The sequence below is a fragment of the Aotus nancymaae genome, unplaced genomic scaffold (genome assembly GCF_030222135.1).
Source record: "Aotus nancymaae isolate 86718 unplaced genomic scaffold, 86718_ANA_hifiasm-v0.15.2.pri h1tg000029l, whole genome shotgun sequence".
Classification (NCBI taxonomy): domain Eukaryota; kingdom Metazoa; phylum Chordata; class Mammalia; order Primates; family Aotidae; genus Aotus; species Aotus nancymaae.
This window is the reverse complement of record NW_026988442.1, coordinates 73,659,836-73,679,091: the sequence shown is the minus strand read 5'-3', so window position 1 is coordinate 73,679,091 and position 19,256 is coordinate 73,659,836. Positions and strand designations below refer to the sequence as shown.

The following is a 19,256-nucleotide window of genomic DNA, read 5'->3' as shown; positions in this document are numbered from 1 at the left end:
TTTTAAGCTTTTTTTTAGTTCAGTTTACTATACTTAATATCTTTCTGCAGATACACCAACTATTAATAATTATTGTTGAGGATGCTTTTGATTATTTTTGGTATAGATATAGTTGGACTCATTTAAAACATTTTTAAACAACATTTGTGAGTTTTGTATTTTCAGTTTCACTTTTAATTACTTTACCTCTCTGACTGAGATATGCTCATAAAATTTTTATATAGCAAATAAATTAAACTTACAGCAAAACTTAGATCCCCAAAACGTCACAATACTGTTTACACATTGAGAAAGACTTTAACCTAAAATGCTAAGTCTAAATCTGTTATTCAAATATATATTTTATATTAAATTTGTAAATTTCACTTGTTATTGGGGAGAAAGAATTCTCCTAAACATAAGCATATACAATTCCAAATGTACTCTTACTATTTAGCTAAAAGAAACACAATAGGTTTGATTCTTTGAATATCTCTTACTTGATTCTAAATGTTTGTGAGTTCAATAGGAAAACATCTGTATCATGCCAATCAATTTTGGAAATAACTTCTCAACTAATTGAGATTGCAAAATGATGAGGTGTTTGGCTCACAAATTAACACATTAGAGTATATTAATTGCAAACAACCTATAATCAGAACATGTAATTAATATAATCTTATTATAGACTTTGTAGGGACATTCTAAGCATTATTACCATTACTATTGTTTTTTGAGACAGAGTTTCATTCTGTCACCCAGGCTGGAGTGCAGCGGCACAATCTCGGCTCACTGCAACCTCTGTCTTCTGGGTTTAAGCAATTCTCAACCTCCCGAGTTGCTGGGACTACAGGTGCACACCACCACACAGAACTAATTTTTGTATTGCTTAATAGAGATGGAATTTCACCACATTAGCCAGGCTGGTCTTGAACTCCTGACCTCAAATGATCTGCCTGTCTCGACATCTCAAAGTGCTGGGATTACAGGTGTGAGCCACTGCGCCTGGACGTAAGCATTATTTATAGTCTATAATGGCAAATTTAGCACTTAAAGCAAGTTAGGCTCTTAATATGTATACCTGTCTACTTAATGTCTGCAACTCTGCCTAGTAAGTTCACTTGAATGGATTTTTGCATTTCTTTGCATCCTTTGGCTTTCAAATGTGTTCTTTGAATTTAATGCTAAAGCCTTTTGAATAAATTAGTTTGATGTCTTTTTTTCATAGAGAGTCTATTTCTTAGTATCACATAATTCTTGTGGACATTAAAATGCAGATAGATTTCTAGTTCTTTCTGATGGCTTTGTATGACTATTAGGTAAACCTCTAGGCTCTGGTTCCATGCTGGATGGACCTAGACCAATAGATTCTGAGAGGTGGAGGAAAGAGAAAAGGTAGAGAGGCTGCCACACTGGTCTTAATACCTGGTCATGTTACAAAATATCAAACCTTTATTGCTCTCTGGATTGACAGCTACATACCTATATTTTGTACATTATGATGATTTTAAAATAGTGTCTATTCCCCTCTGTTATCCTAAGCAAGATTTGAAATGTAAGAAAAGTTAAAAATAATAATAATTCAGTGACAGGTAAATAAATAATCCACATTTCATCATGCTACCAAATGCTGGATTTGTTAGTCTGTCTCTCACCTTCCTGAACATGACTGAGGAAAAAGAGGTTTTCCATTCAGACTTCTTAATGCAGTGGCCACCTCCTAATTTCAGTGTAATTTCTCAAGGCAGTCCTCCTCCCAGTTCTTCCAGACCTGCACTGTCCAATGTGGGACCACTAGCCACATATAGCTACTCAACTCTTGAGATGTGGCTAGTATGACTGAAAAAAAAATTTTTTTAATTATATTTAATCTTTGTTAATTGAAATTTACCTTTAAAAACTGATAATTGACTCAGCTATTGTAAAAATTGTAAGACTATTTGGAGCAAGTTAGGTATGTAAATCTTCTTTTTGAATTGTAAATTTTATTAGATCTAAGTAAAGGTTCAAATTTAGATCTAAATCTAGATCCAAAGAATGAAAATTTACTCTCTGCATTGACATGTGCTATAAATGTAAAATACACACTGGATTTTTAACATTTACTGTGAAAAAGAATATAAACTTTTATAAATAAGTTGATTGCATGTTAAAATAATATTTTGGATTTATGGGTTACATGAAATATAATATGGAAATCATGTTCACCTCTTTTTAGACTTTTTAGTGGCTATTAGAAACTCAAATTGGGTGTGTAGCTTGCATTATACTATGAGACTGTGACTGCTCCAGGTGTACCTACTTCCATCCAGCACGCCTAGAACTACCCAGCCTCCTTAACCTTTCTGAACACTTATTGCCCTACAAAAGGAAGATGGAACTATTTCCTTTCACTGAAGTCTCCATGATTTCCCCTTTTTTCTTATCAGATATTTCTTATCTTTAAACTTTCTTCATCAAACAAATTTCTATACACACTTTTTATGAAATGTTAACCATGAGCTTTCTGTTTAAAATTACATAATCTTCAACTATAAGCTTTCTATTTGCAATTTAGTGCTGTGTTACAGTTTATCAGACCCTTTTCTGAAAGTAGGTGGTGAATGGAAAACTGAGTGAGAGGATCCAAGTACCTGTAATGCAAGGAGTTTAAGAGAATAACAAGATATTGTCTAGCCTTGGCATTGTCAGAACACCTCTGATCCTCAGGTTTATCTTCTACACTGATACACTACACTACAAATAATTTGTGCTTCACTACAAATAGTAATACTTGCTTCACAGATGAGACGTGAAAACGAATAGACATATAAACTAAGTAAGTGCCTGGCATAGTGTCTGTGGTCAGAGTGTTTTGGTTTATTTGCTTTTTAAAGAAAATTAGTATATTTTTCAAGTAAAATATTCAGAAAGATGCATAAATCATGAAGGCACAGTTTATGAGTCAGCAAAAAGTGATGCACCTGCCTTTCCACTCCCCAGGTCAAGAAAAAGGTAACCAGCACCTCAGAAGCTCTCTTTAAACACCTCTCAACCACTACTCACAGGACATGTCTGGCCTGCTTTCAAACGTTGTATCTATAAAATCATATAGTATACATTATTTTGTGTTTTGCTTTTCTATTCCACGTTATATTTGTGAGCTATATCAATGTGATTGCAGGCAATAGTAGTTAGTCCTTTTTTCATTGTTGTGTATAGTACTTCATCTTATGCTTATACCATGATTTATCTATTCTTCTCTTGATTAACATAACTTATTTTCAGTTTGGGAACAGCATAAATTATGTTGCTATAAAACATTTTTACATTTTTACGTGGCTTCTGGCACTAATAAGTACTTATTCTTTGTTGACTTTGTAACATGGATTTTAATTGCTAGGTCACAGGGTGTGTGTATGTTTAACTTTAGTTAGTACTATCAATTCCTTTTCAAAAGTGGTTGTACAGGTACCTTTATTCTCCCAGCAGCCATTTATGCAGACTTCAGTTGCTCTATATCTTTGCCAACACTTGGTATCTCATCATGGTTTTAATTTCCCTGTCCCTAACCACTAATGAAATTCAGCTCTTTTTAATATCAACACTACTTTGACAGAATTGACCTTTGGTATCATTGACTTATCTTGACCTAGAACTGCTCTTCATAGTAGGCAACTGATTAGTTGACGCTCTTAAAATTTTTCCTTAGAGAGTACAGATTTCTAATCTAAAAATTAGCAAGGATGTTACATGGACGTTTTCTTTGTGTAACAGCAGCACAGGTAAAAAGGAACAACTTTTTAAATATTAGTACCACTTTTAAAAGCCATTCTGAAATTCTTTATTCTTAAAAGTATTCGGTGAAAAGCTGAGGTAATTTTACTGGTATAAATGTGTATCTCATCATTATCAACAAACAAAATGAATTCCAACTGTAATACTGAGATACTTTTTGCATGAAAAGTAACCTGGCATGGCAAATGCGATAGTATCTCATTTTTTAGGGCATTAAAAATCATTGCCACTTCCACCCACCTCATCACTGAAGAAGGGCAGCAACAGATTCAGGTACACAAAGGTGATGTACAAAGGACAGACAGCCTGTGAGAAGGAATGGATTTAGATTTTTGGCTTCATTCTCAGGATTCATATTTTCTAATTTAATTACTACTGATTTTGATAACCTTTTTATGTTCTGATTGGCAGATTAAATATGTCTATAAAGAATTTTCCAGATACATGATATTACATAAGATCATAATAAAATTATTTGAAGGCACAACACGTTTGATTTTTTTTTTTTTTACGGTTCTGTGTGTCTCTGAGAGAATCTTTGTTTCTATCACTTTACTAGCATGTCAAAGAGTCCCTGGTGAGGATTGTAAATTGAAACCCAGAAACAATGCCAACATTATTGCTATATCTGGAGCATTTAATCTTGTCTATTTACTGTTCTTTACAGTAAAGAAAGCTCTGTATCTATTCTCACCAATCTCCTTTAGAAGAATATTTGTGATGGCTTGGATTATTGTTCAGTAAATACTAATTCCCCTACAACTACAACTGTGGGCCGAGAAAATTTTGCCTTGTTGATATTGGGCTTGGAAAGTTAGCAAATGTAACACAGGCAGAGGCCTTAAACATGTCTGTTGGTTTGGCTTGGCTTTGGGACTCCTGGTATTCATCTTGAGAATAAAATGATGACCACTGATTTGAGATGGCCAGTGATTCAATGAGTGTGAAAATTATGTGCAGCACATCAGATCCCGGAACCCAGAGCCTGGAGCTGGGCCAGTCTGAACTGCCATCAATCTATAAACCTGTGAATGAGAAATAAGATCTTGGTGTTTTAAGCCACTACATCTTAGTGTGTTTTGTCATGCAGCATTATTGTGGCAAAAGCTGACTGAGATGGCTTCTGAGTCTGTTGGTTAAAAATATTGACATTAAAGTTCTCAAATATAAAATGTATTTAGTAAATCAGTCAACAGTACCACTAAGTCAAAAGACAGTTTTTGAACACTTATAATGTGCCAGTCACTGTGCCATATACTAGAGATGGATGGTAAACAAAATAGACATGGGGTAACTTCACAAGGTAATCAAAATACAATGTGACCTGCCTGATAGGGACAAGCACCAATTACGGGATGATTTAGAAGGGCAACTAGAACTAGTCTTGACAAGAAATTTTTGTCAGAGATGAAGCATGAATAGAGATTATTTACATTACTGTAAAAAGAAGCAATAACATCCTCAAAACCTCAGGAATAAAAAGAGAGTAATTCAGTGGACTACAAGAAATAATGCATGACTAGGAGTGAGTGGAATACATGAAAGGAAGGATGTGTGTACTGGAAAATAGTTTCAAGGGGGCAGAGCAGGTAGGAAGTGTGTCTGGGGCTTCTGGCAGCCATCCCATACCCTCAATGTAAAGAAAGATAAAGCTCAGATGATGTCATTGGTTGCTATGATTCAGCTATGCATGAAGCCAAAAGATAAAGACTCTGGGTAATACCTACATGTAGTACATTTAGAAAGAGGCAGTAGATTCATTAGCAGGTATTTGTTGAGCATTGCAAATGTGATACTAAATGAAAATAATACATTTTCCTCAGAAAGGTTACTATCTGTGTAAATACAGAGAAGTAAAGAGGCAAATTTAACACATAATGTTGTGATACGATATGGAAAACAGGACAATATGGGAAGAAAGTCAGGGAAATTCCAAAGAGAAAGTAATGCCTAAGCTGAGAACCTAAAGCAGAAAAGGTATTTACTCAATCCAGGCACAGTGGCTTACACCTGCAATCCCAGCAATTTGGGAGGCTGAAGTAGGAGAATTACTTGAGCCCAAAAGTTCTGGACCAGCCTAGGTAACATGATGGGACTCAGTCTCTATAAATACATTTAAAAACTAGCCAGACACAGTGATGTGCACCTATGGTCCCGGATACTTAGGAGGCTGAGACAGGACAATTGCTTGAACCTAGGATGATGAGGCTACAGTGAGCCATGTTCATGTTACTGCACTCCAGCCTCGGTGACAGAGTGAGAACTTTTCTCAAAAAAGGAAAGAAAGAAGACTTACTCAAGTCAAGAATAAGAAAATACCATTCCATATACAGTAAATGGGAATTTTAAGATTTTCCAGGATGAAAAGAAAGATAGTCCATATAGGGGGTGGTTTCCCTTAAGAGACAAAATGGGAGAGGTAAATAGGACCAGATCATATGTCATGTTATGAAGTTTGGACACGAATTTGAGAACAAGGGAAAAACCATTAAGGGATTTTAAGGATAATTGAGAAATGCATAGCAGGGAGAATTGGCAGGACTTGACAACTGACTGCATGCCTGTGTTAAAGGAAAGGGAAGACAAGGAGGACACTCAGCAAACTGACTTGGGCAAATCAGTAAAGAGTGATGTCCACATCCTCTCCAGCATCTGTTGTCTGCAGATTTTTTAATGATCGCCATTCTAACTGATGTGAGATGATATCAAACTGTTGGTGGGAGTGAAAATTAGTTCAAACATTATGGAAGACAGTGTGGCGATTCCTCAAGGATCTAGAAATAGAAATTCCACTTGACCCAGCAATGCCATTACTGGGTATATACCCAAAGGATTATAAATCATTCTATCATAAAGGCACATGCACATATATGTTCATTGTGGCACTATTTACAATAGCAAAGACCTGGAACCAACCCAAATGCCCATCAATGATAGACTGAACAAAAAAAAAGTGGTACATATACACCATGGAATACTATGCAGCCATAAAAAACAATGAGTGCATGTCCTTTGTAGAGACATGGATGAACCTAGAAACCGTCATTCTCAGCAAACTGACACAAGAACAGAAAACCAAACACTGCATGTTTTCACTCATAGGCAGGTGATGAACAACGAGAACACTTGAGCACAGGAAAGGGAACAACACTCACAGGGGTAGCTGGAGGGGTGGAGGGGAGGGACAGCGAAGGGGGGCAGGGAGGATGGGAAGGGATAACACTGGGAGAAATGCCTGACGTAGGGGATGCAGGGAGGTGGGGGATGGAGACAGCAAACCACCATGTCATGTGCACATGTACCACAGAGCCCAAATACAATTAGAAAATAAATAAATAAAATAAAATGAAAGAGCAATGTCATTGGAAGCACAGATGTGGCACAGGATGGTGAGGAGGATTTAGTGGTAACATAAAAAAATTAAAAGAGGTGGACAAACAGCTATTAGGGCAAAGTAAGAGAATCAGTGTAATACTAAGTCACTAATCCAGGAGAAGACTTATTACTAAGAAAGAGGAGCTGTTTATCAGTGCCAACATGGCAAATTTGAGGATACCAGTAAGAAAATATATTCCAATTTGGATATTAGGAGTTTGGGAATGACTTTTGAGAAAGTAGCTTCAGCACTTTCAGCACTATAGCACTTCAGCACTATAATCTGGTGTGGAGACCAGATTATAAAAGCCTTAGGGATGAGTGAATGGTGAAGAAATGGGAGAGAAAGCAGAAGAAACAGTGGAATGGCAGCCTAAAGAGTAGCTGTGTGGAGAGAAGGGAGTGTTAGGAAAGAAGCCAAGACGGGTTGTGTGCTGAGAGACATGGGAGAGAAAGAGATTTAAGATACAAGTGCGTGTGTGTCGTGGGGTTGAAGGAATTCTAGATCAATATTCCAGAGGAAGCAGAAGGCTTGAGGTCAACCTCAAGGCTGGAAAACTCATCTCAGATACGGAGCAGGGACACTTCATTGTCAGGGACAGAGAACAGAAGGCAGGCTAGTGAAAATGATGAATTCTGAGGTGATGGAAAGGAAGACTTAAAAAGCTGTTTTTCATTAACTTCTACTCTTAAAGGAAGCAGAGTTTGGGTATCTGAGTTTGATGAAAACAGAAACATTTATGGTCATGTTTTTAAGGGAACTGGTAAGGAGATGGTTCTTAGCTGCAATTATAGACTGTACCTAGTTAATTTTGTTTGGTAGAGATAAAATTTATTAAGGATATTGAGTAGCTGACAGTATTATCAGGAGGTCCAAAGAGCCACAGAGAGTCATTGGACAATGCTCAATGCATGAAAATGACCCATAAAAATACCACTGCTGTCAACATGTGTCACCTATATCTGAGCTCATCGAAATGTCACAGCTTAAGTTCAGACATTAAATGCCTCTGAGGAGCCAAGTGCTTGGAAGCACTTGGAACAACTAATTGCTAAAAGATTCAATGAGTGCCTATGACATCATATTGCTCTCTTCTGTAGGAAAGATGGCTGTTTATATAAAACATACATTCACTCCATCTCTCATTGTAATAAAACAGTTAGTTGGTCACATGGCCAGCTGCTCAGAGTAAAAACTACATTTCCTAGCCTCTTTTTAATCAAATTGTGGCCATGGGATTCAGTTTAGGCCAATGGAAAATAGAAGTATTTTGTGTTAGCTTTTAGGATAGTGAAGATGAGTCACACTCCCTAGGGCTGTGAAATAATCACTTGAAAAGAGCCTGCATCTCTATGGACATCTGAGAGCAAAGCATGATATCAGCCTAGGATGATAGATCTTTACTTTTCCATAAGAGCAAGTAAACTTCTATCTTAGTTTTCTAAATCAAAAAATCTTTTTATGGGTATGTCTGACAGGTGGCCCAGTTCCCTTGTCTGCACCCAGACAGCCCGGGAGAGTGAGGGAATGAATTCAGCTCCCACCTCTGGAAGCCAGGTTCATAATGTTCAGAATGTCTCCCAAATAGAAGAGCTACTCAAAAGATGTTAGGCAAACACTAACAAAACAGTTGTTTGTTTATAATGGTCGGGGGGCGGGGGGAAGGAAAGGAGAAGGAAGGGAGGGAGAGGGGAAGAAGAAAATAATAATGAGTAGTAGAAGGCCACAAAAGAGCACCAATTAATCTAGGTCCGACTTTATGTTGGTTTTTGTTTGTTTGTTTGTTTGTTTTTAAATTCTTAATACCTTGGAATGGGAAAAGAAACTAGTCTTTGCCTAGTGAAAGTGCTATTGAATCACCAAACTGTAAAATTCAGATTTGATATAGAAACTGAGATGGAAAGGAAGGAAAGGCAGGACAACACTCCTTCCCTTGTACTTCTTCAGCCCCAGCAGGAGGATAAGTACGAGCAGGAGTATTGAGGACTGAGAGGTGCTAAAAGCACGCAGAGGTTTGAAGTCAGATGTGGATGTGACCCTAACTCTGCCTCACATACTAACTTTAATTGCAAGTTAATTGTCCTTTGAGCTCATTCTTCATCAGTAAAATTGCCCTACCAGCCAATAAAAAGATAGTACCAGGGACAGAATTTGCTCAGCTATCAGCTCGGTGCCTACTGCATTGTGTAAACCTTCAAATTCTTAGTAAACACTTTTTAATAAGGCTCAAGTCCTTCTCTTACTCTTCTACTGTCATCTCATGCTATAGGTTTAGGCAAACAAAAATATCTTCTCCTATCTGGAACTGGAAACCACCTCACATAATTCAAGTGATTCTCAGAAGTAGTGTTTGGACAAAGGGGAAAAAACGTTATGAGTTACAATTAGAGGATGAAATTCTCAGGAAAAACCAACATTAGCATCTAAACAAGAAAATTAGCTTATTGACATTGAAAAATGTTGCTACATTTTCAATTTCATTAAAGTCTCCAATAGACAAACACATTTATTTCTGTGCCTATGTGTCTGATAGCAAGAAGGGGCAAAAACATCAGTCTACAAGCTCTGGGACTCTAGACTGTGACAGCGCTGATGAAATATATGTTTCCTGAGAAGACATACAATCCTGACTATCTGTGACCATTGAAATATTAAGGAAATTACTTATAAAACAGATAAAAATCCATTAACAGAGCATAGCCTAGAAACTGCAGAGGAGGATGGGAAGGACTAATTTCCAATCCTCCTTGAAAATAAAAAAAAAAGAATTTTTCCCCTTGTTATTATCCTCATGAAATTAAATTTCATTGTGCAGTTCTCATCTTCATAATTACCAGGTTGCTTTGAGAATTAGATATAAAAAGCCACCTCATATACAGGTAGCAGCTGATTTTTCTAAATATTATATTTTTTAAATGATAAAAGAGGAAGGAATAACATTTCAAATGATTATTATAATCACCATGCTTGTTCTGTGTCAGTCCACCCACCTGACTCAATGCATTCATTTATAGGCATTGAGGTAGGACACCTACAAGGATGCCCCCCAGACCCTAAAACCATCTGGATCCACACAGGAATACAATCCCCATAAATATGTACTTGAGTTTTAGAAGTCCAGAGTTTGGGAGCCTGGAAACCTATAGGTCTTGAGAGGTATAGTAAGCTGAATAATTTCAGCCTACTGAACCTGTAAGTATGTTGCCTTATGTGACAAAAGGGACTCGGCAGATGTGATGAAGCTTACGGACTTTGAAATGGGAAATTGTCCTGGGTTATCCAGGTGGGTCCAATCTAATCACATGAGTGCCTAAAAGCAAAGGACCTTTCCTGCCTCTGGTTAGTCAGAGAGAGAAAGATGATAACAATGATGGAAGAGAACCAAAGAGACGGCAATATGAGAAGGCTTCAACCTGATGTTGGTGTTGAGGGCAGAAGGGACATGGGCATAGGAATGCAGGCAGCCTCTAGAAGAAATGAAGATATTCTTTCCTAGAGACTGTGAAATGAATGTGGCCTTGCCTGCACCTTGGGGGAACTGTGTAAGACTTCTGGCCTACAGAACTGTAAGATAATAAATTTATGTTGTTTCTGCCACTAAGGTTGTGGTAACTTGTTACAGCAGCATAAAGAACAAATATGGTGATTCTCGTAACCAATTCTTGTGAGAATCCATTAACTAACTTGACATTTTTCTCCAAATTCTTACTTCATTTGTCTAATCTTACTACACTCTGCTTTTCCTGTCTATCTGCTCCACTTGCAGTGTGCACACTGGCCCTGGAGCTCTGCTTCTGTCCCAGCTCTTTAGACCAGGTCCCAACAATATGCCTGCCTCTTACTATTTTTCATTTAGAAACTAGATTCTCTCAGTGAAAGCAGCAGCCAGCTGGTATACCGCTCCAGGTGAAATGAATCACGTTGCTGCATCCAGTCCTGAAGATTCTCGCAGCTCCTCTTTGTTTTCACCTATTTATAAGACCCATCTGAACATTAATCAAGCATGTCCAGGACCTAGTCTTACTCATAAAGCTCTTCTTCCTTCTGTCTTCTTCCCTCCCTCCCTCCGTTCCTTCCTCTTTTCCTTCTTTCCTTCCCTACTTCCTTGTTTTCTTTCATCCCAGTGATGATACTCTTTACACAAACATCTTAACAAGTAATGCATATATATAGATATACAAACACACACACACACACATATATATATATATATGTATATATACATATATATATACACACACACACATATATATTAGTGGAAGTGTGACATGCAACATTAAAATCACCCAAAAACGATGGTTTTAATTTCCATTACATTTCATTAAATTATTGAATTGTAGATGGACACTGAATGAACTTTAACATAGGCAAATTACACTTCAGTGAAGCTGTTTTTTTACAAAAAGAAGGTTTGTTCTAAAGCTTTTACTTATCATCATCACTATCAATTATATACATGTACACAGGAGAAAAAAAGGAAATAGTAAGCAAAGCATAAAATGAAAACTATATTTACCTGCCTTATCACCAGTCTTATGCTCAAGATACTAGTGCTTTTATCAAACTCTTGCTTTTTTATTTATATAATTTTTAAATTTTGGAATATATTTACAGAAGAGTTGCAGATAGTATCAAGAGTTCTCATACAACCTTCACTGAGTCTCTCCTAATGTTAAGATCTTACAAAATCACCTCACACTTGTTAAAAAAAAAATCTGCTCTTAATCCTTCTGGCTATTTATTCCACATTTCTAAACATGCTTATATCTCTATTAACCAATTTATCAAATACAAACCATAACCATTATCCCTGTTACTGCGAAGATAAGGAAACAGCTCGCGTATTCCATTGGAGAAGATAACACCCCTTATCTTAATGCTTACAGTGAAACTTAGTTTTACTATGTGTTTAGTATTTGATTGGTTAACTTTTTACTTTAAATAACACATATAAGTAAAGGTTTTATTTTTAGTCATTATTATAGCCTGTCTCCTAAAATTCTACTTGTACGTTTAAGAAATTGGCACCCTTCCATTTCCCTCTTTTCTACTCCCTGTTTGAACAACTCAACTTTCATTCATTTATTAAATTGATACTTGTTGAGTATGTGCTATACTCCAGGATTTTTTTAGGCTCTGAGGATACACTCATAAAGACATGACCAAATGACTTCCCTGCTCTCACAAGGCTTGCATTCAAGAATTGGTATAAGACCGAAAAAAGACAACAAAATGACTTAAGATAAGAGTCATGCAGATAAACAGATCTCAAGTGATGGAGTAGTTAGTGATCTTTAGACCAAATGGTCAGGAAAGACCTCTCAGGAGATGACTTTTCACTTCAGAGAGAATGGTTAGTGCAATGGCCCTGAGGTGGGAGTGAGAAACAAAGGGACAGGCAAGCAGAGAAGAGAGAGTGGCAAGAGATGAAGTCAGTTTGGTGGCAGGAGTCAAACAATGATTTTTAAGCAGGGCAAGGAGTTTGAGTTTTATTCTATGGGTAATGGGAAGTCTTTGCAGAGGATTAAACATGATGTGCACATGTAGGGACATGGTCTGATTTACCCTCCTGAAGTTTACTTTAGCTGATGTGTGGAGAATGGACGTGGGGGCAGGTTTGCAACAGAGAAGCTACTTGGGGAGTTATTGCCACAATTCAAGTGAAAGATGGGGATTATTGGACTAATTTGGGATATGTTTTTAATGGTAAAGTTCACAAAACTTACAGATGAATTAGATGCTGGATGTGAGTAAATTAATAAAAATAGTACTAGAAGCCAGACAGTGAATGATACTGTTTACTGAGATGGGGAAGGCCCAAGGGAAGCCAGTTTAGGTCAAAGTGTTGAGGAAATCAATGGTTCTGTGGTGTCCACATTAAATTTGAGATGCCCAAAAGATATCTAAGTGGAGATGTTAAACAGACAGTAGGTTATTCTCATTAGGGATTTCAGTAGGGGTCAGACTGGAGATGCCTATTTATAAGTTTTTTCTAATAGTTTATATTTATTTATTTACTTTTCATTATACTTTAAGTTCTGGGATACATGTGCAAAATGTGCAGGTTTGTTACATACATATACATGTGCCATGGTGGTTTGCTGCACCCATCAACCTGTCAACTACATTAGGTATTTCTTCTAATGCTATCCTTCTCCTGGTCCCCAGTCCCCCAACAGACCCTGGTGTGTGATGTTCCCCTCCCTGTGTCCATATGCTCTCATGGTTCACCTCCCACTTATGAGTGAGAACATGCAGTGTTTGGTTTTCCATTCTTGTGTTAGTTTGCTGAGAATGATGGTTTCCAGCTTCATCCATGTCCCTGCAAAGGACATGAACTCATCCTTTTTTATAGCTGCATAGTATTACATGGTGTATATGTCCCATATTTTCTTTATCCAGCAATGGGGGTTTGGGTCAGTTCCAAGTCTTTGCTATCGTGAATAGTGCTGCAATAAACATGCATGTGCATGTGCCTTTACAGTAGAATAATTTATAATCCTTTTGGTATGTATCCAGTAATGGGATTTCTGGTCAAATGGTATTTCTGGTTCTAGATCCTTGAGGAATTGCCACACTGTCTTCCATAATGGTTGAACTAATTTAAACTCTCACCAACAGTGTAAAAGCATTCCTATTTCTCTACAACAACTCCAGCATCTGTTGTTTTCAGACTTTTTCATGATCACTATTTATTTTAACTGGCATGAGATGGTATCTCATTGTGGTTTTGATTTGCATTTCTTTAATGACCAGTGATGATGATTTTTTTTTTCATATGTTTGTTGGCCACATAAATGTCTTCTTTTGAGAAGTGTCTATTCATATCCTTCACCCAATTTTTGAAGGGATTGTTTGTCTTTTTCTTGCAAATTTGTTTAAATTCCTTGTAGATTCTGGATATTAGCCCTTTGTCAGATGGATAGATTGCAAAAATGTTCTCCCATTATGTAGGTTTCCTGTTCACTCTGATGATAGTTTCTTTTGCTGTGCAGAAGCTCTTTAGTTTAATTAGATCCTATTTCTCAATTTTGGCTTCTTTTTTTAGTGGAAAAGGCACCACTCCAATTTATTTATTATTGAAATACACCCAAGACTAGGTGCTTCTGTTTCTTTAGTATGGTGAGAGATGGTGGCGTCACTTCTTCAAAGCCATTTGACAGGTGCTTTTCAAGGTTTCTTTTCCATGTTTCTGATACATTTCATAACAGTCATGAGAATGAGCTTGCTTCATGTGTATTTCTTTATGTGAATTCCCACCATTACCTATATTTGGTAAAACAGGGGCAACTCTTCCCTTTGAAACCTTTGAATGATATCTGTGCCCAGAGGCTTGGGCAGGAAGGTGATTGAGAGTCGCTTCTCCCACTGTTGGTTTCACATCAAACTATTCTGGATTCAATTTTCTGCTTAATTTTCTTTGTAACACGTGTAAAAGAGTGAGGAACTCTACTTTAAGTTCGTTGCTCAGCATGTTGGGATTGCTTAGTAATTCTGATAATCTAATGTTATCTTTAATAGACTTTGAAAGTGTAGACCTGGAAACCAGGGGTAAACGCATCTGGTAACTATAGTCTGTGAAATTCACAAAGTCATCCTGGATACTTTTAATTTCTCGATGTGTTAATAAAGTGTAAACCTCTTGTATCAGTATTTCAGGTACTCCCACTTTACAGTGAATTGTTCCATAGATTAGTTCTTTTGGTAATTTAAATTTTTTTCATGTCAGGAACTTCTCCAACTGTGCCCAGTTATCCAACTTGACTTTTAAAGAGGTCCCATTTTCAAAGGATGATAATTTAAGTTCCCAGGGGTAATATATACAGAATATTTCTGCAATTAGGAAGCCATTTGAAAAGTCTCTGTTGATGTTCCTGGGGAAGAAGCTGAGATGCAGACCCTGGAGCCAACGCAGAACGGAAGGAGACAGGTGGGAGCTCTTTGGGGTATGCGGATAGACCAAACACTTTTTAGGCCTCCCTCTGGTGGGAACTGCTAGCTGAGGTGAAAGTGATGTTGACTTGGCTAGAACTGCCGCCTGCGGTGTCAAATACCCTTTTCCCTGGCCGCAGGCAGCCATGGCGCTTTCTGGGTTGCTAGGCAACAGCCCATGCCTATGTTCTGAATGGTATTGCCTAGGTTTTCTTCTAGAGTTTTTATGGTTTTAGGTCTTACATTTAAGTGTTTAATCCATCTTGAGTTAATTTTTGTATAAGGTGTAAGAAAGGGGTCCAGTTTCAGTTTTCTGCATACAGCTAGCTAGTTTTCCCAATACCACTTATTAAATAGGGAATACTTTCCCTATTGCTTTTTTTCGCCAGGTTTGTCAAAGATCAGATGGTTGTAGATGTGTGGCGTTATTTCTGAGGACTCTGTTCTGTTTCATTGGTCTATATATCTATTTTGGTACCAGTGCCATGCTATTTTGGTTACTGTAGACTTAAAGCAATGAGACTGGATGAGGTTATCTAGGGAAGAGGTGGGTAGATAGAGAAGAAAAATAGCTAAGAAGGAGCCTGGAAGCATAAGAGAAGCCAGCAACAGATTCTGAGAAGTGGCTAATAAAAAGGAAGTAAGTCTTTGGGGAGCTGGCAAGCTCTACTTGGTGGGCAACAAGTGGTTAAAATTAGTCCTAGTTGCAGTAAGTTATTTCAGTAGCTATAGGTAAGACTGGTTTCAGGTAACAACAGGTGGTTTCAACAGCCTAATTTGCGGAGAATAACATTTCTAGGTCGATGTTACATACCCTGAGTGCTTTTTCCCCTGACCCCTTGACTGTTTTAGTTTGGTGTCTGATTTAGTTCATTCGGTAAGGTCATGTTTTCCTGGATGGTGTTGATGCTAGTAGTAGTTCTTTGGTGTCTGGGCATTGAAGAATTAAGTATTTATTGTAGTCTTCAGTGTCTAGGCTTGTTTGTACCTGTCCTTCTTGGGAAATCTTTCCAGATATTCAAAAGGGTTAGGGTGTTTCTGATCTAAGCTGTATCTGCTTTAGGGGGCACCCCAAGCCCACTAACTCTGTGGTTCCTGCAGACTCAGAGGTGCTACCCACTGCTGGTTGGGGTGGGATGAAAGTGGCATCAGTGATTCAAGACTACTTTTCTATCACTCAGTACCTATTTCAGTGATACAAAGTTGAAATCAGGTGCTATGAGTGCTCACTTGATTTTTGGTTCTTATGAAGATTTATTGTGTGTGTGTGTATAGATAGTTGTTAAATTAGCACCCTTGCAGCGGGGGATTATTGGTAGAACTTCTAGTTCACCATCTTGCTCCATCTATTTGCTATCTTTTTATAGCAGCCTTTATTCCTTTTAAATCCATCTCAATTTGCTAGTTTGAAGTTTTTGAAAGTTACCTTTTGTTTACCTTTTATTCTTCAAATTATATCTACTTCTACTGGAGTCAATAGCAAGCCTTTTAGTTTGCACTATCAGTTTTCTTCAAATGTCTGCTGAACCTTGGCCATTTAAATATTATTAATAATAATAGTTAAATTATTAATTTAAATAATAAAATGATATTATTATTGGAAACAGGTCTAAATTGCCTTTACCATTGATTGTAAATTGTTCATAATCATCGGGTATTGTTTTGAAGAGGCTGTCACTCTGAATGGGAAGGGTTACCTAGAGCTCTGGTTACTTGGAAACAACATGGTGTTTGGCAGAATTCTCTCTAGAGTATGTAGGCTGGGGAAATGGCAGGTCATATTTCCCTATTTGTACTAGGTTTCTATTGCTACAGAACAAATTACTGCAGAGTTAAAAGCTTAAAACAACACTAATTTATTATCTCAGTTTCCGAGGATCAGGACTCAGTCATGACATGGCTAATTTCTCTGCTCCAGTCCTTACAGGCTGAAATTAAGGAGTCAGCCAGATTGAGTTCTTGTGTGGATGCTCTGAATAAGAATCTACTTTCAAACTTCCTAGGTTGTTGGCTGAACTGAGTTTTTTGTGCTTGTATGACTGAAGTCCCTCTCCTTACACGATGTTAGCAGACAGTCACTAAAGGCTGACTCTATCTTTGATATATGTACTCTTTCAGCAATGGAGAATCTTCCTTGTGTCAAATGCCTTTCATACTTTGAACCTCTCTGACTCTTGGCTCTGACTTTTAAATCCATAATTAAATGGCTCAAGGAGTCCCAGCTACTTGGGAGGCTTGAGGCAGGAGACTGAATGGAGCCCAATAATTTGAGGCTACCGTGAGCCACTACAGTCCAGTCTGGGCAACACTGTTATTATCCCTAGTTTACTCTAAAACTAACAACAATAACAATAATGATAATAAAGTTCAAGCCAACCTAAATAATCTCTTTTTATTGACTCAGAATCAACTGATCAGCGGCCTTAGTTGCATCTGCAAAATCTTTTTCCATATAATGTAACCTAATTATGGCACAACACTAGGGGGAAGAAGTCATGGGGACAGTCTTAGAATTCTGCCTAAGTCTTCCAAAAGAGGCTAGAATATGGGGATCTTATTCTAGGGCACCAATATTCCCATTAGAAACCCTAATTATTATTGTCATTTTTGTTATTATTATTATTTTTAGAGTAAACTAGGGATTATAACAGTGTTGCCCAGACTGGAGTGCAGTGGTGCAATCATAGCTCACTGTAGCCTCAAATTCTTGGGCTCAATTCAGTCTCCTGCCTCAGCCTTCCAAGTAGCTGGGACTACAGGCATGCATCTATTTCTTAATTGATTACTTTTTTATTTAAATCTCAATATAATTTTAGTGTATCTTTTAAAATATAAAAATATATTAGTATAAAATGTGTATAATGTGTATGCAAGTTTAATATATATGTTAACTTTTACTTTCGTTTTATAACTGCTACAGTGCATCATAAAAAATGCTTGGAGATAACTTGTTCTATAAAATTCTGAAGCATGAGTTGGGGTAACTTTCTAAATAATGACAATACTACCAATAATAACAACTATTATAATTTATTGAACACCTTCTATGTGCATCACTCTGTTGTTGAGAATTAACGTAATTATAAATCTTTCTTATAACTGTCCTGTGAGTAGTTTTGTATTATTGTTTATTATGAATGAAGGAACAATGTCTATAGAGTTTAATTGATTTGACTAAGATTGTCTTAAATAAGTTGCTCTTTCAGTGGAAAGAGTCAGGGCTCTTTTCATCCTCTCACTGGGGAGCAGAATGGGAGAAACAAGTTTAGCTAACCGTGGATTGATGCTTCATGCTACTGGACCCCCTGAGTGTCCCATTTAAACCAGTTTGTTTATTTAAAGCCACCCTTGAACCATGATTGCTATAAGAAATTGAACTTAAAAATCACAGACCTGAAGCTAATGACTCTCAATTTCTGGCATCTGTGACACTCATTTTTCCTCTCTTGGTTCCATTTCAGTTTGAGGAACTCTTAAAAGCGTGAGGAGATCTGCTCTGCTTACCTACCTCCCAGTATAAATGAATGAATACAGTAATTCAGTTTAATCCACAAACATGGATAGAACAGAAAATGAATATGAAATAACAATCTTATGGATTTTATAGACACACCTGTGTTCTTGCTTCAATTCTCTGTAAAACATCTAAGTATTTAGTATTTAGAACTTGGTTTACATAGCACCTCCTCTAAGAAGCCTTTCTGACCACCCAAGGTGAAGTTGAATTAGTTTGTCCTCTTTTGTGCTCCCATTCCTCCAAACACTCTGTTCACTATAGCCCATAGAGCACTGTTATAATCCCTAGTTTAGTTTACTTGTCTGTTATCATCACTAGACTGTTGTTGAATGCAGGGACAGGCTTCTGGCTATATCTTCAAAGTTTTTATACTAGAAGGTTGCATCTGGTAGCAACATAATAAATTCACAAAATATTATAAATAAACACATAGATGAACAAAAAATAAATGCAATTTGTTAAATTGACCAACAGATTAAAAGCAGGCAGATTCAACATGGTATAGAAAATCAGAAAATTAGGGCCATCAAATATGTAAGAACAACTTTGCTGCAGTGACCTCCTCCAGACTTTCACACCCAGGAAAATATTGAAAGAAACTACTCAATTTTAGCATACATATAAGTGAGTTGTGGAATAATTTGGTATCGATGATTGCTGTTCACTTATAGGAAG

The 19,256-nt window shown here is 37.1% G+C and overlaps 2 pseudogenes; both read right to left on the bottom strand.

The window, feature by feature from the left end:
- Positions 1–19,256, bottom strand: part of LOC105723647 (small ribosomal subunit protein eS4, X isoform-like) — a 612,439-nt pseudogene that overhangs the window by 248,040 nt on the left and 345,143 nt on the right.
- Positions 14,303–15,212, bottom strand: LOC105723636 (spermatogenesis-associated protein 4-like; annotated as a pseudogene).